This window comes from Diabrotica virgifera, chromosome 10, assembly GCF_917563875.1.
Source record: "Diabrotica virgifera virgifera chromosome 10, PGI_DIABVI_V3a".
Taxonomy (NCBI): domain Eukaryota; kingdom Metazoa; phylum Arthropoda; class Insecta; order Coleoptera; family Chrysomelidae; genus Diabrotica; species Diabrotica virgifera.
Window position 1 is genome coordinate 83,938,699 of NC_065452.1, and position 27,925 is coordinate 83,966,623.

The window sequence follows — 27,925 nt, forward strand, 5'->3', positions numbered from 1 at the left end:
TTACTGTTTTGGTAAGCCAAGGTGAACGTGATTCAAAAGTGCTGACTGTTAATAAACACCCACTGAATATTATTGCAACTCGACCTTATATCAAATACTAGCATGCATCGATGCAAAAACTAGGTTAATGGTATTTATTAAAAACAAACATTACCACGGGCATTTAATTATTAAAAGGTTTATTTTTAATATGATGTTTACTGAGATGCTGTGTATCCCAATTCATCTTCCCCTTTCCCGAAAATTTTCTGACTACGGAAAAGGAAGAAAATTTTTCTAATAGTACCACTAATTACTTGCTGCGTTTTACGAAGTACAATATATACATTTTTCCTATAAATACTAATTAAATACAAAAAAAAAAAAGTGAAAATGTTCGTTATCTACACTGTTCCCGTTTCACTTGTCACTCACGGTGTTCTCGGATTGTAAGCATATAATCTATTCTTATGTATTTCCTTGATTTTATTGTTTTCCGATCTGATCTTACAATTAACATTATTTACCTCTGTTATTGTGAAAGGGCCTACATAAAGACTATCAAACTTACCATTCTCTTCCCTTTTTACCAGGACTAGGTCTCCTATTTTAAAGTGTTGTGGTGTTGCTTTGATCTTATTCTTTTCTTGTCGCTCTTTTTTGTGCTTTAGTAAGAAGGTTCTAGCTCTCTCGTGTGCGGTTTGTAGTTTGTAACGTAACTCATTGTAGTAAGCATCTATATTGTAACATGGTTGAACCTCCTGTGTAAGGTCTTCTGGTAGGTTAACCTTCCTGCCATATAATAGTTCAAACGGTGTGTAACCATGATACGCGTTAGGGGTTGTATTGTAGCAGTATGTGAACATCCTGCAACACACATCCCAATTTTCTCTGTCTTCATCTATGAATGCTCTTACGTACTCGTTTAATGTTCTGTGTAGTTTTTCGCAACTTCCAATGGACTGTGGATGGTATGCCGTTGAGAAGTTGTGATCTATCTTTAATAGCTTTGTTAATTCCTGCATTACTTCATTTTTATATTCTGTGCCTTGGTCTGTTCTTATTTGCTTCATGAGTCCGTATGTTGGTATGAAATGATCAAAAATTCCTCGGGCTATTGTATCTGCTTCTTTATTGCACACGGGTATGCTGACCGCGTATTTAGTAAGTTCACATAACATTGTTATACAGTATCTATTACCTTCGTTTAGGGATGGCGTTTTTTGACAAAACACCGGTTTTCGGTTATACCGGTTTTTTTTGCTTGCGGTTTAACCTAGCGGTTATAACCGGCCAAAAAAACCGGTTTTTGGAAAAACCGGTTTTCGGTTTTTTTAATCCAATAGGTTACAAAGTTGCATTTACAATACACTTTAGTTTGCGATATTCCATTAGACTCGATATCAATATGATCAAAATTAGTACATAATATCGAAAGTCGAAAGAACATGTCTGTATTACTTTTAACACGTTTGTATATTTGTAGAATAGGTACATTTTAACTCATTTAATACTTCCTGTATGAGTGTATCGTTTTGAAAACGTAGCGAAATTCTTGGAGATTCATATTCGTAATCAGTAATTTGATATTCATAGTCAGAGCATTATTTTTGGTAATCAGAAAAAGTCATTCACCCACTTTCAATGTCAAGAGTTAAGTGTGAAAAATAGATGATGTTTTGATAAAATTTGAATTATGGTTTTGTTTGGAATAATTACTTGAGAATAATAATTATGATTGGGATCCAAAATAATACTTACCCTAATCCTAATCACCGTAAAAACTTAATAACCGGTTTTTATTTTAAAAAGAAAAACCGGTTATAACCGGGACAAAAAAAACAACCGGTAAAACCGGTTATTGCGAAGTAAAAAAACCGGTTTTAGGTTTAAACCGGTAGGTTTTTCCCATCCCTACCTTCGTTACTTTTAGTGAATGGACCTATCGTATCTATGTATACTATGTCCCATGGTTTGGAAGAAGTGTCCGATATCACGAATTCTTCGACATGTGTTTTTTTCGGTTTATTAATTTGACATTTATGACATTGTTTAACGTATTTTCTTACGTCTTTTTCCAAATTTTTCCATCTAAATCTTGCTTTTACCTTCTTTATTAGTCTGTTATTTCCTACGTGTCCTCCAAACATCGGATGATTGTGATATTCTTCTATTAGCCTGTGTTTTTCTTTGTCATCTTCTATTGTTTCTGGTACTTCACATATGTATATTTCAACATTCTTTAATATTTTGTTTCCTTGTTTAATAAATTCCTCAATTGTGCACACTTTAAAAATAATATCGTTTACGTATATTTTTACTTTACGTACTGCATTCTCTACCGCCAGCTTATCAAGCTGGTTTTAAACTGGTATCAAACGTTTGGTTTAAATCGAAATGATTGAATCCTGTGGCTATGCTCTTGCTGCACTTTATTTTATTTTTGACCCTAATGCTCAGCCTTGGTGAGATTAGTTCTGCTCCAAAAGACAAAATTGGTAGTCTATGCTCCTCTAAATTGTTTAGTACCTTTCTTACTGTTTGTTTGTGGGCTTCTGGCTGTAGTGCGAGTTCACTTTCTGCCTTCGTTTGCCTTGCTTCCTTCTTTTTTTCTCTTGCTTGAGCTCGTGTTATAGCTAATATATGGGTATTGTCTATGTATAGGTTCTTTAGTTGATGTAATGTTATTCTTGAAAGACTATCTGCATAGTTATTTTTCCCTGTTATGTATTCTATTTCGAAATCGTATTCCTCTAAATCTAATCTGATTCTTGTAAGTTTCGAAGTTAGTTCTTTCATTGCAAATAAATGTGTTAGTGGTTTATGATCCGTTTTGACTAAAAATGTTGGTGCTCCATATAAATAACATTTGAAATGATTAATTCCCCAATGAATCGCTAGTAATTCCTTAACGATTATAGGTTTATTACATTCTCCTTTATTGAAACTTCTTGATGCGTATGCTATTGATAGGTCTATTCCGTTATAATCTTGACTTAAAATTGCTGAACAACTCTCGTTGGATGCGTCTGTTGTTAGGATGAATTGTTTATTGAAATCTGGATATTTTAGGATCGGTGGCTTCATCAGAGATGATTTAAGCTTATTGAATGCCTTTTCACATTCTTCTGACCAAAAAAATTCTACTCCTTTTCTTGATAATCTGTTGAGTGGTCTGCATATTTCAGCAAAATTTTGAATAAAACGTCTATAATAGTTACAAAATGCTACGAATCTTTTTGTTTCTTCCGCTGTCTTAGGTGTCGGGTATTGTTCAATCGTTGCATATTTCGCTTTGTCTGGTGATACTCCTTCCTGAGAAAGATCATATCCTAAATATGTTACTTCTCTTCTAAAAAATTGACATTTTCCTGGGTTAAGTTTCAAATTGAATTTTCGACATGTCTCGAATGTCTTTTTAAGGTTGTCTAGGTGATGTTTTTCGGATATTCCTATCACTACTATATCGTCCATGTAAAGAAATGCTTTGTCCGGTGTTAATCCCGAAAATGCTATTGACATCATCCTTGAAAAACTATTTGGGCTTACATTTAATCCAAAAGGTAATCTGGTAAATTGAAATGCTCCATTTTCTGTGCTAAACGATGTGTATTTTCTCGATGATTTTTCTAATGGTATCTGATGAAAACCTGACATTAATTCTATAACTGAAAACCATTTTGCTCTTCCTAGTTGATCTAATATCGAGTCTATTCTTGGTAAAGGAAATTTGTCTGTGACTATTTTCTTGTTCAGTTGTCTAAAATATATGCATAATCTCCATGCTTTATTTCCATCTATCGCCTTTTTCGGTACCAGTACTACTGGGCTGTTGTATTCTGATGTAGACGGTTCTATTATCCCTTGGTCTCTCAGCTTTTGTACTTGCCGGTTTAATTCCTCTGTTTGTGCATGAGGTGTCCTATAGTTTTTAATGTATACCGGAGTTTGGTCTTTAACTCTCAGTTTCTGCTCGTGGAAGTTGTTACATGTTAGCATGTCATGCCTTAGGGCGAATATATCTGAATAATCTTCACATAAAGATACTAACTTATCGCGTATGTATTCTGGAATGTCTAACTTCAATGATTCCCGTAATTCCTTTTTCTTATCCTTGCTGTCGTTGATCAGTCTATATATGTTGAATAATTTAATGTCTAATGTTTTGATTTCGTTTGTCTCTACTTTTACTGTTTCGTAGGTTGTGTTCAAAATTTTGATGTACGGATTATTACTTGAAATAATTGCTCTCGCTATGAATATTCCTGGTTGTATTTATTGTTGTTCCACTATCCTGTCGTTCTTCAGTGTTTGAAAATTTTTTACAACTCTGTAAATTTCACATCTAGGCCGTATTATTATCGTGTCATTATCTATATTATCCAAAATGTTTGTACTAATGTAACAATCGTTGTCCTCTTTAATGTGCATTTTAAGGTTAGCGTAGTCTAGTATGCATTGAAAATTTGAAATAAAGTCTCTCCCAATGATTCCGTCGGTTGGAATAGGAAAGCTAGGTTCCAATAACTGAAAGATATGCTCAAATCGAGATCCTCTTACTTCTAGCGTTGTTTCAACTTCTCCCATTTTTTGTAATTCTCCTTTAGTTACTCCTTTTATTTTCGCTTTTGTGTTTGGTTTCACATGTTCCTTCATAAAATATTGTGAACACTTCAGTATTGAAATATCAGGTCCTGTGTCTATGATAAAGGTATTTGTGTTTTCTAGGATTCCTGTTTTCATTTGTACAAAATTCGTTAGGTTTAAGTCGAAGTTGTAAATATTATATTCCACTTCTGACTGTGTACTTTTCTTGTTTCGTTCATTCAAAACCCCAACTGCTGGTTTTCTGTTTTCTCTTGTCTGTCTTCTAACTCAAGTAGCCTTACGTTTCTGTTTCGTCCTCCTCTCTGGTTTCCTCTGTATGTTTGGTTGTTGAATTGTCTATATCCTCTGTTGGAATAATTCCGTTGGTTTCCTGTTTCTTCTCCTTCGTTCCGTTGTCCGAAGTTATTTCTTCTTCCTCTGTCGTATTTGTTATGGTATCCTCTTCGGTATTGCTGTTGTCCTCTCCTATTTTTTTAATTCGTCCTATAATTGAACACTCTTCCTTGTGTGTTCTCCTCTGTCGTATCAATCGATAAAAATTTAGATACTACTTCCTGCGGTGTTGTGAAATTACCTGCCTCCAGTATTAACTTTGCTCTATCCGTATTAACGTTTCGCTTCATTGTTGCTACAACTGTTTCCGTTGTGTATTTTTTCGCTAGCTCCAATGGCATTCCTTCCGCTATGTATGCTACCTTCAACTGTTCCGCTAATTCCTCTACTTCGGATGCGTACACTGCTGCATCTTTGTTTCCTTGCCTTTTCTTTGCTAACTTGTCTATTATCGTTTTCGGATTGTCGCCTCTTAATTCCTTCTTCAGTGCCGCTGCTATAAGTGGGATCGTATCCTCTGTGGTTATCAGGTTTCTAGCCTTATTAGTTAATCTTGTTTTTATTAATGTTATTGCTGTTTCTTCATGTCCTTCTGCTATTTTTCCAAGTAACTCTAATGCGTCTAAAAATGGTTGTAATTTCCCTGCGCTTCCATCAAACTCGTTGGGCAATACCTTGCTTGCAATATTCAAAAATTCGTTGATTGTCAGAGCCATGTTTAATATTTTTATATCTTGTTTTATGTCGCTTTTTCCCTCTTTTATTTCCTCGTCAATTTTTTCCTCTATCTCCTCGTCACTTTTTTCCTCTTCTACTTCTTCGTCGCTTTGTTCTTCCTCTATTTCCTTGTCGATTGGTTGGTGTATTGAACTTGGAACTACTGTTCTTAAGTTTACAGCTTGAAATGAGCGTATAACTTTGTCTCTTATTTTTCCGAAATATTTGTTGCACGCTTCTCTTTGTTTGTCCGATAGCGCTTCCCAATTTTTCTTCGTTAAATGTGTGAATTTGTTATACAATTTAATTAACTGTGTCGTTACTTCTTCTTGTATATCCTTAGATTTAGGTACTTTCTTCTTCAAGACCCTTTTGCTTTGCGTTATTACTTCTTGCGTAATCTCCTCAACTATTTTGACGAAGTCTTCCCAAGTAACTTTGTTGCTACTCATTTATTCATAATTTTCTTATTCTTGTACCCGTAACGAACGCATAAATTTGACAGTCTTACGAGGTATAGTAAATATATATGAAAAATATTATGTCAAAAATAGTAAAAAATATAGTAAATTGCCATAAAAAAAATCAGTATATCACTCAATATAAATCACCATTAAAAGCAGTAGACCAATAAAAATGTAATAAAAATCAGTAGGTAAAATAATAAATGGATAAGAATCAGCAAAGATAAAATATGTTGGTAAATATATAAAAAAATCATATAAAAATCAGTATCAAATAAAAATGTATCATTACGTCCTATAACTAATATCAGGGTTAAAAAAGATTCTGTATATTTTGGTAAATATTGGTATCATAACGAAATTAAAATAGAATAATTAAGTAAAAATAGGTAAAACTTAAAAGGTAATGTGCGTCTTAAATTATAATTACGTTAATATTACTTTATACTTTATGCTTTATACGAATCAGGAAATACCATAAAAATAGATAATATGGACTCACCACTTTTACACGTCTGTGTTCGTATCACCCAAAAGTCCTCGCTGCACGTTCCATAGCATTGTCCATTGTCCACACGAAGTTCCATCTCCATACCATATTCCATTTTCCATACTATTATCATCTCCGTCTCGGTCCTGATATCTCCATCCTTTTTATGTGGGCACCCCGCTGCTATCTAGGGTGGTCGAGGTGCAAGAACATTGACGTGTTTTCCCATTTCTCGTTCTAGTTTACCAGTCCTTACGTTCTCGCCTGGTCTTGGATCGCCATATGGTGGCTCCTGTCTTCTGAGCCACCCTGGATACTTAGGGGTGGTTACCCCGACTATGAGGGTTGATGTAGTAAATATCGTTCGTTGTTAATACATTTATTTACACGTTAGATATATCACAGAAAGTAACTGGTGGTATAGTATTTACTGAAATCGATGTTACCCCCTGGAATCTCAACTGCTAATTGATTTATCGGTTCTCGTAAAAATATAATTAAAGTCGATTATTGTTTATTTACTGTTTTGGTAAGCCAAGGTGAACGTGATTCAAAAGCGCTGACTGTTAATAAACACCCACTGAATATTATTGCAACTCGACCTTGTATCAAATACTAGCATGCATCGATGCAAAAACTAGGTTAATCGTATTTATTAAAAACAAACATTACCACGGGCATTTAATTATTAAAAGGTTTATTTTTAATATGATGTTTACTGAGATGCTGTGTATCCCAATTCACATAAGTCTCTCTAGTTTTTTATGTATTATACAAGCTACTCCTGCAGCTGCTCTTTTTTCTTCTGATGCTCCACTATATATTCAGGTATGATTATTTTCAATGTTTCCTATTACTTGTTTTTTTTCTTGGTCTCTAATATTTATTTCTAATGTAAATACTTAATTTTGCTGCTTCAAACTCCTCTACTAGATTTATTTTTTTACTCCACTATACACATATTTTTTTGCTCTACTATACATTAAGGTATGATTATTTTCAATGTTTACTATTACTTTTTTTTTTGGCCTTTAATATGTCTGATATACTACTTAATTTTGCTGCCTCAAATTTTCTACTAGATTTATTTTTTTGCCATTTATGCTCTTAATGTTTCAGGCTCCAATTTTCCAAATGGTATATTATGCTCAATGCTCACTTTGTTTTTTCCTTGATGTGTCTATGTGTTTTATGCTTTTCATTCTTTGATTTAATTTAATTAGTGTTTGTTATCATATCAAGGGTTTTGTCAGTTTTACCTTTATCATATTCCTTGACGTTCGCCACAAATTGTCTCCGTTTTAGCTACTTCTCTTCCTTCTCCGCTACTCCCCTTTTCTTTTGCAAACCAATATTTAAAATAAAATCCTTTCTGTTCCGTATTCTGAGTCTAAGTCCATTCTACTCTGTCTACTATGATCTTTTTGAAACCTACTGGTATTGTTATGTTTTACCATTTTTCCTTCTTTATTCTTTACATTTTTCAGTTGTCTTTTCTCATTTGTTTCTTTGGTTGTCAGATCATCAAAGCTCATCATTGATGAATATTTACGTTTTCTTCCTTTTACATTTTTAGCTGACTCTTCTATCGAAATATGTAATAATATGATACCTGATAGGATATCTCATGAATAAATTATAAGCCTTTGAACTTTGGTTTTATAGAAGAATATTGAAAATAGCGTAGACAACCCACACAATCAACGAAAATGTCCTGAGGAGAATAGGCACAGATACGGAGCTGCTAAATATTATCAAAGTTAGATACCTAGGACACATAATGAGAAACGAAAAGTACCAACCCGTGCAACTGATTATCCAAGGGAAGATTGAAATATTTCATGACTTAAAAATATCAGAGATTGGACCGGCCTTGATTCAACATCTTTGTTAAAAGCCACATTGGACAGGCACATATTTGTCAGTGTCGCTAACTTCCACTAAAGGAGACAGCACTACAACGGAAGAATATGGGATATATAAAATAAGGAAGTTTTATTTAGCATCCGGTATAACCGGAAGTGGTAGGGGATCGAAATATTTTAGATTAATTGGACATATAAACATAGAAACACTTTGTTATTAATATTGAAAGAAATCAGCATCCTCAGTAATGGTGACGACAAGAGAGAGAGTTAATGTTGCAGCCCAGGTAGCATATTTTCTGTACTCGGGGGTATTGTTTACGGTAATTTGGGCGCTTATGTTGGTGTTCTTACTAATGATAATTATTTTTGTCTTCTTACAATTTAGTTTTAGGTCGTATTTGTTACATGCTTCTATAACATTATCCATCATCCTTCGGAGTCCCTGCGCACTATCTGCCAGCAATACTGTATCGTCTGCATATCTAATATTGTTTATAAGTTGTCCATTTACTGCAATACCATCTTCTGATTCATCCAAGGCCTCTATAAAGATGTTTTCAGAGTATATGTTAAATGATGATGGTGACAGTATGCAACCCTGTCTAACTCCTTTTCCGACTGTGAAGATTTCGGACAATTCATTTTCTAATCGAACTGTTGCTTTTTGTTGGAGATATAGTTTGAGACCAGTCATACATCCTTACAATCGAGTCCTGATGTTTTTAGGATATCGATTAGTTTTCCATGTGGGACTTTATCAAATGCCTTCTCGAAATGTATGAAACATGCATACACATCGCAGTTGACATCCCTAGTTCTCTGTATTAGAACTTGCTAACTGAAAAGTGCTTCACTCGTTCCGAGTCCTGCTCTAAATCAAAATTGAACTTCACTCAGGTGTTCTTCTAATTTGGTGTATATGCGCGAGTGAATGATAGTAAGGAGTACTTTAAGTACATGGCTCATCAAACTAATTAATCTATGTTCTTCACATTTTCTAGCGTTGGCTGGTTTGGGAAGTGGAATGAATATTCATAGTAGCCAGTCTTTTGGTAAGTAACCAGTCTCATATATGTTGTTGAATAACATCTTAAGAGCTGTGGTTTGGTGTCCCTCTAATAGCTTTAAAATTTCGCCATCCACCTCATCAGGTCCTGGTGAGTTCCCATCTTTAATCCGCTTAATGGCCATAGTTACTTCTTTGTTTGTTATTTCTGGGCCGTAGAGATTGTCTATTTCAGTCGGATTTCGTGCTGCATCTTCGAATAATTCTTGCATATATTCTTTCCATCTTCTTAATTTGTCTTCAATTGTAGTCAAAATCTGGCCTTCAGCGTCTACAACTATGCCTGTATTGCGTTGTTTTCTGGTGTTCTGTACCTCTTTAATCTTTTTGTGCATATGGAAAGCGTCATGTTTTCGTTGCAGTGTTTCAATTTCCGTACATTTCTCCATCAGCCATGCTTCTTTTCCCCTTTTTATTTCCCTTAGTATACTCTTATGCAACTTTTTGTATTCATTGTCATTTCTACCACAAGAATTACCCTGTATATTGTATATATCTATAGTGTTGTTAGTAAATATTTTTAAAATTTTTCTAACTCGTGATCGAATGATTTCTGTTATTCCCAAGTTAGTTCGAAGTGTAATTATGTTAAAACATTTCACTTGGCACAAAGTTATTAGACCGAAATAAAAAGTTTTTGACGTGGCGGTTCAAGATTGAAATGTGTGAAAATTTATTGTTAGGTGGCTCACCAAGAGCGGGTTACGTGTCGAATGATGGATAACTTCCCGTCCCGACGGTCGGCGTCGTTTGCCGTCGTCGAACGCGCTCTGCCGGCGTAATCTCGACCATTTGTCATCTCGATTCACCTCCTTTGTAAAGTAGTGTATTCTTTTAGACCCAATCGGGGTTTGACTTTTGTCCGACGGGACCATAACTCTCTTAAATCCAGAACTTTTATCTTTGTGTTATGAGGATTGATTAAGAGTTTCGGGGGAACAAATGAATTTCACACCAATTGCCTATCGTTGTTTCGTTGTTGACGGAAAATTTATCGTCCGCATTTGCCCTCTTCCGTTCCTGATTCCGAATTATCGCGTTTTTTATGTCATATTATACAACAGACACTATCTTTACTTATTGCTCTCTTACAAAAAGGACCGGGATAAATTGACGCATTTATACAATGGCCTTAATTTTTCCTTTTTTGTACCTTGTTTGTTCATCTCTAATGGCACACAATTTGTAAACTTACCGAATTTTCTTCTTGATGTTGTCGAGTAAATTGCTGCTATCCTTATCTATTAGGAAATCTAGATGACGTTTTTTCTGGGATATTTGAACACATTTATTGATTGAAAGATAATAATGCTATTCTTATGTTGTTTTATATGCCATTAGAGTGAAAACTTAGTCTTGTTGTAGCAGTTGCCGCTAGGGCATCTATGCCATTTCGTTCATTGCAATCCGGAACTGCACGCTGGGGTTTGTTTTGGTTGGATCGGGAAGAGCAGCATATGTGCCTCCTGATGAGAGACTAATAAGTTTCGAAACCGGTAGAGGTGCTTGCTGCACTCTCTGATTGGACTAGAATATGGTTCGGCTGTATTTTCGTTTTGCAACGAAATTGAAAATGGTTATTCATTTTTGATTTACATTTACTCTGATTGGAGTACGAAGGGAACCATTCTCGTTATAACTTTACCGCGCTGAGCAGATGGGACGTGAATTGTAAATTGTAGAATTCCCTCATCTTCCTTAGTCTCAGCATCCGTATGGCTTGCATATTTTAGAAGCCTCGGAGGTGTAACCAGAGAAGGTTCCCATTGTTTTCATTCTGGTGGGGTGTAGAATAGCATTATGTTGTTTTATATGCCATTAGAGTGAAAACTTAGTCTTCTTAAAGTTTTTTTAGTTTTTTTTTTGAATCATTCCAAACAGAAAAGGTCTTTAGTGACTTTTATCTTAGGTTAATAGTTTTTGACAATGAGCAATTAAAAATTTTAAAATTGCGAAATCATCCATTTTTAATCCTGAATCGGACATTTAACTGAAAATTTCCATGTTACCAAGGTAGGTAGATATTCTTTAAACATCGATTGATGAAATCCCGAAGAGATTTTTGCAATACAATATCGAAAACCCCTTTGTTTTTTAATTGCTTATCAAGCGGGCGCGACACTGTAGTATAAGTGAGGACGTTTGATCGAGTTTGCAGAAATTCATTATCTCGAGAATAGACAAATTTGAAGATAAATCTTCAGACAGGTCGATTTTTATTTTAAAAATTAGGACTTTTTGGCATGTATATAATACTAGTGACGTCATCCATTTGGGCGTGATGACGTATCGATGATTTTTTTGAATAGGAGTAGGGATCGTGTAGTAACTCGTTTGAAAGGTTAGTTAATTCTCTATTCAGTAATACAGGGTGAGTCATAACTATAGGGACATAGACTAAGGACAGGTTATTTGGGCCAAAATATGGCTATTCGGCTAAATATGCCTTTATAAAATGTTGCTGAGAAAAAAGATACAGGGTGTTAAAGTTAATTTTTGTTTTTCGTTTTTTGCTAATAGTTTCCCTGTATATTTATAAATTGCTATCAAAATTGGCACAGAGGCATGATCTTAGACAAGAAATAGTATTTTATCTACAATTTTACGTTTTGTCATAGAGGGCGCCACGTGGATCATTCCTGATGATCAAATTGAGTCTAAACTTTTTCTGATGAAACTTTTTAGTAATTTTTATTAGAAAATATGACGTAAACATCATTTTTACGTAAAATTGGTACTCTTGTTTAAACATGATAATTTCAACCGTTTTCGATAAAAACGCAGTCGAACTGCTTAGAGCCTTAAAAAAGGATTTCAAATATTATTTCATTTATGAAAAGTATGCTTTGGACTGTCAGATAATTGTTGTTGGTAAATGTTATTTGTTCAGAGTAAATTATTTTTGATGTGACAGTGTAGTGTAGTGTTGCATTTTTTAAAAGTAATCATTACTTTTTGATTGAAATGCCTCGTCACAATAATTTCAGTTGCAACTTTGTTTATTAGTTTGGTATGTGATATCCCCTTCTGAGTTCCTGAAATCTTCAATTGCGTTTTTATCGTAAACGGTTGAAATTATCATGTTTAAACAGGAGTACCAATTAGAGATGCATCAAGTCAAACTAGTTTGATTTTTTTCAACAAACTTGACTTGACTTGAAAACCAAACTTTTTTTGTAAAAAAGTTTGACTTGACTTGATTTCGATATCTTTAGGTTTGACTTGAAATCAAACTTCTTCAAACAGTTTGAAGTTTGAATATCATATTGTGCAACGTGTTTATTTTTAATTCTAATTGACAGCATACCGCCTTTTGTTTTGACTTATTTGGACAGATCTGAACCTGTACTCTTCTTCTTCTTCTTGTGCTACTCCTATCAGAGATGGAAATCATCAAGGCTACCCTGACTTTGTTTACAGCTGACCTAAAAAGTTCATTAGTGGTGCAGCCAAACCACTCTCTCAAATTCCGCATCCATGATATTCTTCTACGGCCTGGATTCCGTTTTCCTTCTATTTTTCCTTGCATTATATTTTGAAGTAATGCGCATTTATGACCTCTCATCAGGTGACCCAAATACTCGAGTTTTCTTCGTTTTATCGTTAATAAAATTTCTGGGTCTCTTTCTATCCTTCGTATTACTTCAAGATTTGTGATTCTTTCAACCCAACTTATCTTCAGCATTTGACGGTAGCACCACATCTCGAAACTTTCAATATTCTTTATGTCGTTCTGTTTGAGAGTCCAGGCCTCTACACCGTATAATAGCGTGTTAAATACGTAGCCTCTTAGCATTCTTAATCGTAGAGTGATGCTTATATCTCTGTTGCAGAAGAATTTTCTCATCTTTATGAAGGTGGCCCTGGCAATTTCGATACGTCTTTTTATTTTATTGTTTTCGTCTCCAGTTTCGTTTATTAAAGTTCCTAAGTATTTGTAACTTGATACTTTTTCAATTTGAATGCCGTTTATACTAATATATGCTGGTTGTGTCATGATTTTACTGAAGACCATATACTTGGTTTTTTTGATATTAATGTTTATGCCATAATTGTTGCAAGTAATATTTATGTTTGTAAGTAATCGTTGTAATTCTTCTACTGTTCTTGCAACTAGTACAGTGTCGTCTGCGTATCCAATATTATTTACAACCTCTCCATTGATTACGATTCCTTCATTTGCTTGCAAAAGGGCTTCCTGACAGATGCTTTCACTATATACATTAAATAGCAGTGGTGACAAAATGCATCCCTGTCTTACTCCTCTACGTATTTCTATTGCTTTTGATATCCCAGTATTATATGGGTATAAGACTTTTAAATCATCTTCCCAATGGTATTAGATCTGAAATAAACATAAATAAATTTCGAGGCAAACTAAAATCGTACCTATTGCAAAATTGTTTCTATAGTGTAAGCGAATATATGGGTGATGTAAATAATTAATTCTATGTACTGTTTGTATTTTATCTTATAATAATTTTTAAGTAATATTTTATATATGCATATATTTATGTATTTGTATTTTAAACTGACGTATCCTATATCATGTAAATGATCTTGCAGGACAAATAAAGTATTCTATTCTATTCTATTCTATTCTATTCTATTCTATCTCATTTTCTATTTTGATGTTAGCTTTCTGATTCCAATATAAGTTGAGAATTATTCGCAGATCTTTATTATCTATGTTTTTTCTTTCAAGAATGTCTCTTACCCTATCGTGGCGTACTCTGTCAAACGCTTTTTCAAAATCGATAAAACATGCATCTACTTCTTGATTAATGTCTAGGCATCTTTGTGTAAGAACATTCAAACCGAAGAGAGCTTCTCGAGTACCTAGTCCTTTTCTGAACCCCATCTGTGTATTACTAATATCTGACTCCAACTTTTGATAAACCCGGTTGTGGATGATTTTTAGAAATATCTTTAGTAGATGGCTCATTAAAGATATTGTTCGATGTTCTGAATATTCTTTTGCATTGGATTTTTTTGGCAGTGTAACGAATGTAGACAGCAGCCACTCTTGAGGTATAATACCAGTATTGTATACTGTGTTAAATAAGTGCAATATTATACCTATTGATTCATCATTCAAGAGCTTTAGTAATTCAGTAGGAACCCCATCGGGTCCATTTGCCTTTCCAGTTTTGGAATTTCTCAGTGCCATTTCTACTTCACATGTTAGGATTTCAGGTCCCGTTACACCATTTACCTGGACAATGTTATTTATGTTGCCCTCAAACAATTCTCTTATGTATTCATTCCATCTATTAATTTTTTCTGTTAAGTCTAGAATAATATTTCCGTCTTTGTCCTTAAGCAAACTTATTTCATGTCTTCTTTGGGTTCCTGTCAGTTCTTTTACTTTTTTATGTATATTGAATGTGTCATACTTTCTTTCATAGTCTTCCATTTCTACACATTGTTCTTTAATCCATGATTCTTTGGCCTTCTTTATTATTTGCTTTATGTTCTTATCAACCTCTCTGTATTTTTCTGAATTATTCTTCAATTTGCGTTTTTCATCCATTAGTTCTAGTATGTCTCGTGTCATCCACACCTTATGATTCTTTGTAGATTTGGTTAGGTGTTTCTTTCCCGTAGTTCTTATTATAGTGTTTATATACTTCAATTTTTCATCTATGTTGTCTGTTCTACGGATTTGGTTTTCTGCTACACTGCTACCTGTACTCTGCTAGTCCGCAAATTAGTTATATTGGTTATAGGTTATATTCATGTTTAGAAGCATACGCTTTGCCTGTTTGTTGTAATACGTTAGTTTTGAAAGGTGTGCTTTGTGCAATAATGTCTGAACCTGAACTTTTTAACGCTCAGAATACGTACCAGAACAAAGTGAGTATGATTTTGAAAATTTCCCCACTGCAACAATTAAGAGAAAAAAATCTGTAGACGAAGCAGAATTAATTAACAAGAAAAATAAATATGTAGGTATACTGATTTATTTAATGTTTTGGCAGGCGATTCCAAAACAATGAAAATTGCAAAGTGCACATTATGTAAAAATAAAAACAGTGTTATAAAAATGACATAGTGGAACTATGTAGTTCTTTAAAACATCTGAAGGTGCATTTAAATCAAAGCGAACACGAACGAACGAACGAAGGAACGAATTCGTAGGTGTTCGCTTGGTTATTCGTTCGCTACAAAGTAGGACCACAGAATAATAAAATCTAATATTATGTTTATTCTAATCTAATATTATATACTTATATTTACTATGATGTGTATCTTATATTTACTATGTTGTCGAACCAATGTCGGATACAGGTGAAGATATAATTGTTAGCGTTGCTAGTTTTATAGTTATTGCAGGACTTGCCGAAAAAAAAAAGAAGAAGAGAGTGTGCTGTTCGAGTTTGTTACAAAAGGGAAAAGAAGGAGGAGGCGATGCCTTGTTAAGTGATTTAATGACTGACAATTTATTCCAAGTTACAAATTTCTGTAGAATGTCTATCGAAGATTTGGAGTCACCTCTGTTAACCGTCAGGGCACATACAGAAGTTGTATTGACTACATAAGCAAAAATTTTAATGTAAAAAAATAAAAAAAAAAGTTAATTTGATTTATGATGAGGACACAAACGGCTATCCATTGCTAATAGATAAAAAATTGTTGAAATGGCAGCAAAGGCGGGCCAAACCGATTCAGAAGCTGACACAGACTTGGAATTTGACTGTAGATATGTTGATGCACCTATTGTAACTGACAAAGATGCGTTAATAATCTAGAGAAACTGCATCGCATATGCAATAATTCATTGAGTGGTATTCTCAACAAGAAGAAGCCGATAAAGTAGATTGCATGATCTTATGCCGATTAAGAAATTCAGCCGTCGCAAAATGTGAAGCAACAGTAAAACAAATACAGATTTCAGATATTTTAAATTGATTCGATTGTATGAACACAAATCCCTCTTATATTGTCAAACAAACCATACAAATGAAATTTGAGAGTTGTACTATGAATTCTCAATTTTTTTTAATGTTCTGTTAACCGTCTTTTCGATTATCCGTCATACCCTTGGTCCGGTGCCCTGACGGATAATCGAGGTTCTACTGTACTGTTAAAGAAAGAATGCTGCTAACCCTCCGCTTTCTTGCAACAGGTGACTTCTATGCAAGTCTTAAGTACTTGTTCAAAATTTCAACTTAAGAAAGTAACAAATGAATTATGAAAAATATATTTAATGGTAAAATTTAAATAAACAATTAATAATTATTTTTGTAGGTCTATAATTTTAATATTATAATATTTGTATATGTACAAAAATAAGTGCATTACCAGACTTAATTCGGTTTTAGTCACCAGCCAGATGGATTTAAAAGCTTAAAAATAGTATGTATTTAGCAGTGACGTAAATTTTCATTATTTTTGACTATTTGTAACGATTCCTATAACTATATATACCAGGTACTTTATACTCTTAATGGCAGTAGTTTTATTAGTCATCTAACAAATATAAAACTACCAAAGTGTATTTCTGGACCATCGTTCTGCCAATTCGTTTTCATAATAGAATAAAGAATAGTAGGATTTTTTTATTAGAGTTACAACAATAAAGCAACAAATACTGTAAAATATAGTAATGAAACACAGACTTACTCACAATCATTTAATTATACTTTGACGACCGGTTTCGATCTCTACAATATACAGATCATCTTCAGGTCGGCGTTACAAGTAGTTAAATGATGCCGTTACAAGGATTGCGTTGCAACTTAGTTGTTGTCATATTAGTACGTCCAAATTATGCTAATTGGTTTGTTGGGATAGTGATAGGGTAAACAGACATGTTACGTAGGTTAAAACACAGTAAGATTTCGAATTTGGAATGGATCCTGAAGGAAGATGCGTATGTGAAACGGGTGGTGTTTTGTTAGAATGGAGAAAGACAATGCTCCAGGAGTTGCGTATTAATTGTAGCAAAGTATGAAATGTTATTCTAGGCTCTTGTACAAATGTGATGGTCTTAGCTCGTAGATGTTATACGATGCGGGCAGAGGTCAAAGCATAGGAAATGACAAATAGGAAATTGTTGTCATAAATTAATCTAATTTAAGATATGTTGTTCTCAGTAAATTAACTGAGGGATGTCATAAGTATAATAATATCATAATATTATGAAGTAGTAAGTGCCATACACTGTGAAACTATGAAGTGTATAGAAATTAAAGGAAAGCTAGTTAGTTAAATGAAAAAATATTATTATCAAAACGTCGGTTAAGAAACTTTAAATTGAAAAATTGAAAAAGGTAAGAAATTGATAAAATTAAAGATTATTTTGTTTGAGCTATTGTATAATGGGATATGTGCAAAGAAAAAGAAAGAAACGAAATATTAATGGAAGGGTGTAGGCACTTACTTGAGAATAGTTTTTAACTAAATAAATAAATTAACACATAACACATAGGGTTTAAAAGCACAAAGACATAACAATTATTGGTAAAAGGTTTTTTAAGGGAGGTAGCCTTTTACCAATAATTGTTATGTCTTTGTGCTTTTAAACCCTATGTGTTATGTGTTAATTTATTTATTTAGTTAAAAACTATTCTCAAGTAAGTGCCTACACCCTTCCATTAATATTTCGTTTCTTTCTTTTTCTTTGCACATATCCCATTATACAATAGCTCAAACAAAATAATCTTTAATTTTATCAATTTCTTACCTTTTTCAATTTTTCAATTTAAAGTTTCTTAACCGACGTTTTGATAATAATATTTTTTCATTTAACTAACTAGCTTTCCTTTAATTTCTATACACTTCATAGTTTCACAGTGTATGGCACTTACTACTTCATAATATTATGATATTATTATACTTATGACATCCCTCAGTTAATTTACTGAGAACAACATATCTTAAATTAGATTAATTTATGACAACAATTTCCTATTTGTCATTTCCTATGCTTTGACCTCTGCCCGCATCGTATAACATCTACGAGCTAAGACCATCACATTTGTACAAGAGCCTAGAATAACATTTCATACTTTGCTACAATTAATACGCAACTCCTGGAGCATTGTCTTTCTCCATTCTAACAAAACACCACCCGTTTCACATACGCATCTTCCTTCAGGATCCATTCCAAATTCGAAATCTTACTGTGTTTTAACCTACGTAACATGTCTGTTTACCCTATCACTATCCCAACAAACCAATTAGCATAATTTGGACGTACTAATATGACAACAACTAAGTTGCAACGCAATCCTTGTAACGGCATCATTTAACTACTTGTAACGCCGACCTGAAGATGATCTGTATATTGTAGAGATCGAAACCGGTCGTCAAAGTATAATTAAATGATTGTGAGTAAGTCTGTGTTTCATTACTATATTTAATATGGACTCACATATGCAACCCATTCAATATTTAAATACTGTAAAATATCAAAGAACCTTTTACTGACAGGTACCCATTTTTACCCAAGTTTCGACAAATGCGGGAAGGCATATTGCCCGCACATGTATTTAAAATGGGCCAGTCACTGTTTGAGTTTAAAGTCGTGTTTCTTGTTAGTGAAAGTGAAATTTTAATACAATAATAGCTAAAAAAATGCAATGTGTGTTCTGCAAGGAAAAAAATGAGAAAATAATAAAGATATGTATGTCATTTTCTTAACCCTTAAGTACTAACACACCGTCTCTCAGACGGCATCGTTTGTTGAAAGTGGGATATTTCCCTTCCTAGAAAAATTTGAAGGTCATCCGTTTATGACTTTTTAAGTTGGGTTGTTATTTACTAGTATTGAATTCGGCAATTTGCTGCAGGTTGTTATTTGAAAGATATTTAGACTCAAAGTGTGATTTCCGTCTAATAGACGGGGTGTTAGTGTTTGTGCCCAGTTCGTCATTAAACATAATGTTCCCCAGTTCGTCAAAAAGTTCAAATAAGGGGATAAAGACTATGAATAAACTCTTTTGAAATGACTTGATGAGGTAGAAGACGACGTAAGCGAAGTGGGATCAATTTGTGATGAAAATGTTGCCACTGACTACCATTGCTACACTGTACAAATTTTAGTGCCTGTCAGTTTTTTTTTGTTTTAATAATTTAAAAAAAAAATTTATTTTCATGTTTATTACTCTTTGTTTAACTCGATTATAAATTTTTATCAAGATTCTTTAATTTGTTTCATTTTTATCACACTTTTTTCAGGAATAAAAAGTCACACAAACAATCCTTCCATTCTTGTTATATTGTTTTGTATTTTAATAAATACAGAAGAACTAGATCAATTACTGTGTTTTTTAGATAAGTAATACTTTCAGTAAGTCATCGAAATATTTTTTTGCATTATAATATTTAACAAAAGAAAAATAACCAGTAAAATGTGAAACCCGTCTGTCAGGCGGTTAGTTAGTGTTTGCGCCATTGATTTAAGATGTTAGTACTTAAGGGTTAAATATAAGCATAAATTTTGATACGACTTCAATTTCATTTTGTCCTGTCTGTATTCTATAATTATTTAATTTAAAACAAAAATAATTTATCCAGGTATTTTTTATTTTGTTGAAAATTTTGACGATAAATTTTAGTTATTAATATTTAATTTAAATCTATCATTATCAACTAATAGTTTGTGATAAATAATACCCGGTTGCACCAACAGATCTTAAGCTTAAGTCTTCTTCTTCTTCAAGTGCCATCTTCGTTCCGAAGGTTGGCGATCATCAGGGCTATACGTATTTTCGAAACCGCTGACCGAAACAATTCGTTGTTGCTACAGCTATACCATTCCCGTAGAATCTTTAGCCAGGAATTTCGTCTTCTTCCTATGGACCTTTTATTTCCTGCTATCTTCCCTTGCATAATTATTCGAAGCAGTTCATATCTTTCGCCTCTTGTAATGTGTCCTAAGTATTGCAGTTTTCGTTTTTTGATCGTAAATATGACTTCCTTTTCTTTATTCATTCTTCTCAAGACCTCGACGTTTGTGACTCTCTCCGTCCATGATATTCTCAAGATTCTGAGATACATCCACAGTTCAAATGCCTATAATTTTTTGGTATCAATCTTTTTCAGCATCCACGACTCCATTCCGTAGAACAGCACAGAAAGTACGTAACATCTCATCAGGCGAAGTTTCATTTCAAGGCTCAAATCTCTTCCACAGAACACTCTCTTCATTTTAGTGAATATGGATCTGGCTTTTTCTATTCTTATTTTGATTTCTGATGAGCTATCGTTGTCTTCATTTATAAAAGTACCTAAATATTTGTATTTGCTAACTCGATCGATAATTTCATTGTGTAAATATAAATTTTGGACATTTCGTGTTGATTTCGATATTACCATAAATTTAGTTTTCTTTATGTTCAAAGATAGTCCATATTCTTCGCTGCAGTCTGCTATCTTATTCACCAATGTCTGTAGCTCTTCAAGTGTTTCTGCGATCACAACGGTGTCGTCGGCAAATCTCAGATTGTTTAATCTAACACCATTTATTTTAATACCTATGGATTGCTCAGAGAGTGTTCTATTCATTACGTCTTCGGAATAAAGATTAAACAGGGTTGGTGACAGTATACACCCTTGTCTCACACCTCGCTTTATTTCAATTTCTTCAGTGGTATTATTCTCTACTCTCACTACTGCTTTCTGATTGTAGTACATATTTGCTATTAGTCGGATGTCTCGTTTATCTAAATTCTTTTCTGCCAGGAGTCTGATTAGATGATCATGCCGCACTTTATCAAAGGCCTTGTTATAATCTATGAAACACAGCAAAAGCTTAAGTCGAGAATACCATAAGAATTAATATAATATAATTATAATATATTACAATAAGAATACCATAATACAGGTTATTACAATACAATAAGAATACCATAATACATAACATATACAGGGTGTAACAAAAATACAGGTCATAAATTGATTCACATATTCTGGGACCAAAAATAGTTTGATTGAACCTAACTTACCTTAGTACAAATGTGCACATAAAAAAAGTTACAGCCCTTTGAAGTTACATAATGAAAATCGATTTTTCCCAATATATCGAAAACTATTAGAGCTTTTTTATTGAAAATGGACATGTGGCATTACTATGGCAGTAGTATCTTAAGAAAAAATTATAGTGAAATTTGGAAATCCCTCAAAAATTTTATGGGGGTTTTGTTCCTTTAAACCCCTCCCCCCCCAAACTTTTGTATACGTTCCAATTTAATTATTATTATAGTACCATTAGTTAAACACAATGTTTTAAAAACTTTTTTGCCTCTTAGTACTTTTTCGAATAAACAGTTTTTATCGAGATATTTTGAATATTTGTCAAATCCACCACTAAATTTGTATATGGTTAAGTACGATTATGGACACTTGGTAATAATATGAAAATTTATTTATGATTTACATTTTTAGGTATATTTTGAACCATATTAAAAAAGAAGCCACATCTCGATAAAAGGTGCCTTATCGAAAAAATACAAAGAGGCAAAAAAATTTAAAAAGACTGTGTTAAACTAACGGTACCGCAGTAATAGTTTAATTGGAACATACACATAAACATTTATGGGTTTTAAAGACACAAAACTCCCATAAATTTTGTATGTAAACGTATTAAAAAATGAAGCCGCATCTCGATAAAAACTGCCTTATCGAAAAAATACTAAGAGGAAAAAAAGTTTTGAAAATATTGAATTTAAGTAATGGTACCACAATAATAAATTAATTGTCACGTACACAAAAGTTTGGGGGGGTTTAAGGGAACAAAACCCCATAAAATTTTTAGGGGGTGCACAAATTTCACTATAATTTTTTTTTAAAATGTTCCTGTCATAAGAATGCCACATGCTTATTTTCAATAAAAAATCTCCAATAGTTTTCGATATATTCGAGAGAATCGATTTTGATTTTGTAACTTCAAAGGGCTGTAACTTTTTTTATGTGCATATTTGTACTAAGGTAAGTTAGGTTCATTCGAACTATTTTTGGTCCCAGAATACGTACTTTAATTTATGACCTGTATTTTGGTTACACCCTGTATAATAATAGATATAATTGATAAGGTAAGAATCTAAAATTATGGTGCAACGTAAGTGATACTCAAGGAGGCCCTATCTATAAGTAGAGTTAAGATCTGTTGGTGCAACCAGGCATAAAACGTGCAAAAATGTCTGGCAATTATAAATTCATATTTCTTCTTCTTCTTAAGATGCTGTGCATTTCTGCATAGACGGTGAAACGTTAGATAGTCAGGATTACATAATTCTGTTTTTAGCAGCATTGCGAAGCATTTCATAGCTGTGGGTTCCTGTCCATTGGCGATTATGCAGCCATGACATCTTTTTACGTCCCAGTCCCCTCTTACCCTCTATCTTTCCGTCGAGTATCAGTTACTGAAAAGTGTATCGTCGTCCTCGTAGTATGTGCCCCAAGTATGTAGTCTTACTTTTAACATAATTAAAAAGTTCCCTATCCTGTAAACCGGCTCTTCTTAGTACTTCCTCCTTTCTGACTCTGTCCATCCATGATATTCTATGTATTCGACGTAGGCACCACATTTCAAACACTTTCGACGCCCAAATCGGGTGTCGTTGTCAAAATACAAAATATTACTAAACTAAACACAAATGTTGTTGCTTAGTAAAAAATTCTTCTAATAATTTATTTAATCTGACTCATTTATATCGGCAATTCAGACATATAATATTATACATTTTAAAGTAGAAAACTTTAAAATGATATTGCCAATATTTATGAGTTGCGTTCCTGAAAAATTACTAAACATTTTTATCTCGAGGAAAAGTATATCTATTTAATAAATTAATTTTCAAACTCTTTCAAACTAGTTTGACAAACAGTTTGAATTTTCAAACCTCTAACCATTGACCAGTTTGACTTGACTTGAATTAATTGACAGAAGGATTGACTTGAGTTTGACTTGAATTAAGTCAAACTCAAGTCAAGTTCAAACATTCAAGTCAAACTTGTGCAACTCTAGTACCAATTTTACGTAAAAATGATGTTTACGTCATATTTTCTAATAAAAATTACTAAAAAGTTTTATCAGAAAAATTTAGACTCAATTTGATCATCAGGAATGATCCACGTGGCGCCCTCTATGACAAAACGTAAAATTGTAGATAAAATACTATTTCTTGTCTAAGATTATGCCTCTGTGCCAATTTTGATAGCAATTTATAAATATACAGGGAAACTATTAGCAAAAATCGAAAAACAAAAATTAACTTTAACACCCTGTATCGTTTTTCTCAGCAACATTTTATTAAGGCATATTTGGCCCAATAGCCATATTTTGGTCCAAATAACCTGTCCTTGGTCTATGCCCCTATAGTTATGACTCACCCTGTATAAACGTTAACATAATTCAAAAATGAATAACCATTTTCAAAACTAAAGTGGAAGATGAACTAACTGACCCAATTGAAGCCGGCAATGGGATAAGACAGGGGATTCCTTGAGTCCTTTATTGTTCAACCTGATCATGGACGAAATAATAAAAAAAGTAAGAACTAAAAAAGGATACCAAATGGGAGAAAAACAACTTAAAATAATCTGCTATGCGGACGATGCAATACTAATCTCTCAAAGAGAAGATGATTTACAACGTATGCTGCACCAATTCAACATAATCGCCAGAAAATTTAACATGTTAATTTCCTCAAAAAAAAAACAAAATGCATGGTTATAACAGCAGATCCAATAAAATGTAAATTGGAGCTGGAAGGTCAGATAATAGAAAAAGTGATGGAGTTTAAATATCTAGGCATCACACTATCTAGCTACGGAAGGCTCGAAACAGAAGTGGAAGATCAAGTGAATAGAGCAAACAGAGCCGCAGGTTGCCTGAATGACACAATATGGAGAAATAAAAATATCGGAAAAGAAATGAAAGGCAGAATTTACAAAACAGTCATCAGACCAATAATGACATACGCGGCAGAAACACGACCCGACACAGAGCGGACAAAAAAAATTAAACAGCGGAGATGAAAACCCTTCGAAAAATCGATGGTAAGACTCTATGAGACAGAGCTAGAAGTACAGATATACGACGGAGATGCAAGGTGGATAACATTAATAACTGGGTAAGAAACAGAAGAATAGACTGGAATGACCACATAAGCCGAATGACAACAAATAGGGTAGTCAGGACAGCGAGAGACGGTTCCCCAATAGGAAGATGATCAGTGGGAAGACCATGAAAACGATGGAACGACAACTTACTAGAGGCACATTGAAAAAACAGACAGAGTCATTAAACAAAAAGCAGAAGAAGAAGAAGAGAAGAATTTCGTTGCAACACTAAACTACAGCCGCATCATTATTTCAGTTCAATCAGAGAGTGCAGCAAGCACCTCTACCGGTCTCGAAACTTATTAGTCTCTCAGCAGGAGGCACATAGGCTGCTCCCTCTGACCCAACTGGGACAAACCCCGGCGTGCAGTCACGGATTGCAACGAACGAAATGGCAGGGATGCCCTACCGGCAACTGCTGGCAAAAACTAAGTTTTCAATCTAATGGCACATAAAGCCCCATCCAAAAATGTTACTCTACATCCTACCAGATTGAAAACAATGGGAACCTTCTCTGGTAACACCTCCGAGGCTTCTACAATTTGCAAGCCATAACGGATGCTGAAACTAAGGAAGATGAGGGAATTTTACAATTTATAATTCACGTCCCATCTGCTCAGCGCGGTAAAGTTCCAACGAGAATGGTTTCCTTCGTACTCCAATCAGAGTAAACATGTAAATCAAAAATGAATAACCATTTTCAATTTCGTTGCAACACGAAACTACAGCCGCATCGTTATTCCAGTTTAATCAGAGAGTGCAGCAAGCACCTCTACCGGTTTCGAAACTTATTAGTTTCTCATCAGGAGGCATATATGCTGCTCTCTCTGACCCAACTAGGACAAACCCCGGCGTGCAGTCACGGATTGCAACGAACGAAATGGCAGGGATGTCCTAGCGGCAACTGCTAGCAAAAATTAAGTTTTCAATCTAATAGCACATAAAGCCCTCTGGTAACACCTCCTAGGCTTCTACAATTTGCAATCCATAACGGATGCTGAAACTTAGGAAGATGAGGGAATTTTACAATTTATAATTCACGTCCCATCTGCTCAGCGCGGTAAAGTTCCAACGAGAATGGTTCCCTTCGTACTACAATCAGAGTAAACATGTAAATAAAAAATGAATAACTATTTTCAATTTCGTTGCAACACGAAACTACAGCCGCATCATTATTCCAGTTCAATCAGAGAGTGCAGCAAACACCTCTACCGGTTTCGAAACTTATTAGTCTCTCATCAGGAGGCACAAATGCTGCTCTCTCTGACCCAACTAGGACAAACCCTGGCGTGCAGTCACGGATTGCAACGAACGAAATGGCAGGGATGCCCTAGCGGCAACTGCTAGCAAAAACTAAGTTTTCATAAAGTCCTCTGGTAACACCTCCTAGGCTTCTACAATTTGCAAGCCATAACGGATGCTGCAACTAAGGAAGATGAGGGAATTTTACAATTTATAATTCAGGTCCCATCTGCTCAGCGCGTTAAAAGTTTATATGCTTTATGTGCTCTTAGATTGAAAACTTAGTTGTTGTTAACATAATTATTTAGACGGGGTGTGCAAACATTTTTTCTTCTTTTTGTGTAAATTAATTAATTTAAATTTTTTTTGTACACCCTGTATAAATAATTATATTAATGTTTATATTATTCAATAGATAATTAAATAACTTTTCAAATGAGCTATCACACAACTCCCACTCTCATTTAAAAAATCATGGATTAGTCATCACGCCCAGATGTATGACGTCACTAGTATTATATATGCAAAAAAGTCCTAGTTTAAAAATAAAAACCGACCTGTCTGAGGATTTCTCTTCAAATTTGCCCATTCCTGAGATAATGAATTTATGCAAACTCAAACGTCCTCACTTATACAACAGTGTCGCGCCCGCTTGAATAGCAATTAAAAAACAAAGGGGTTTTCGATATTGTATTGCAAAAAACTCATCAGGATTTCATCAATCGATGTTTAATAAATATCTACCTACCTTGGCAACATCGAAATTTTCAGTTAAATGTCCGATTCTGGGTTACAAATGACCGATTTCGCAATTTTTAGATTTTTACTCGCTTATATGTCAAAAATTATTAACCTAAGAGAAAAGTCACTAAAGACCTTTTCAGTTTGGAATGATTTAAAAAATCTAAAAAAACAGTGTTCGATGCAAAAACACTGGTGGCAACCGGGAACCATTCTCGTTGGAACTTTACCTAGCTGAGCAGATTGGACGTGAAATATAAATTGTAAAATTCCCTCATCTTCTTTAGTCTCAGCATCCGTTGTGGCTTGCAAATTTTAGAAGCCTCGGAGGTGTAACCAGAGAAGGTTCCCATTGTTTTCAATCTGGTGGGATATAGAGTAATATTTTTATTATTATTTTATGTGCTATTAGATTGAAAAAACTTAGTCTTTTTTTTATAAATTTAAATATAAAGGGCGATTCACGTAAGTACAGCATAGTCCATGATCTTTAGTTTTAATGGATCACCCTGTATATTTTTATGTTCTTAGAAGCTACTTCACAACCTTATCTCAAAAAAGTGTATTATGTAGGGTCCATTATGAATAATACAAGGTGAAATTTTGAAATTATTTATAAATTTCGTCAAGACATTAAATACAAAACCCAATAGATTTATACTTAGTTTAGAAAATTTATGTCTTTATTGAGCTAATTTAAAAAATAATACCATTATTTAAAGTATGATAAATTATTATTAATTTCAAAATTTTATGTAGGCATTTAATATCTTGACGAAAATTAAACATAATTTTAAAATTTCACCTTGTATTATTGGATCTTGGACTATACTAGACTTGTGTGACAGGAAATTCTTTTTCCTTGTGAAAGTAATAATTATACATTGTATGTAATAATTATACAGGGTGATTCATTAAGAATATCCAATCTCCGAATTGTAGATTCTAGACCTCAAAATTTAAGATTTAACCCAAATCACTTAAATAAAATGTGACTTGTTACTGAGTTACAAGGTGTTTTATTTAAAAATTTTAAAACTATTTTTAACTAGTACTTTAAAACTGTTTGACATATCCTAATACTTGTCAGAAAGTGTAGGTGTACTGTACACCCTACCAAATTATGTTAAATAAACGTTTCTGGCTACTACCAGAGGCGTACCATAGGGGAAAGTGAACGGTTGTCCTTTTTAATTACTACGCCACTGACAGAATTGCTATTTTAGCGTAACTTTTATATTCTTCAATACTTTCTATGTAAATAATATCGTCGTATCCCTGCGAAAAGTCACTAACTGACATTTTGTGTGAAATTTACTTAACTACATCTAGTGGTCTACTGTGG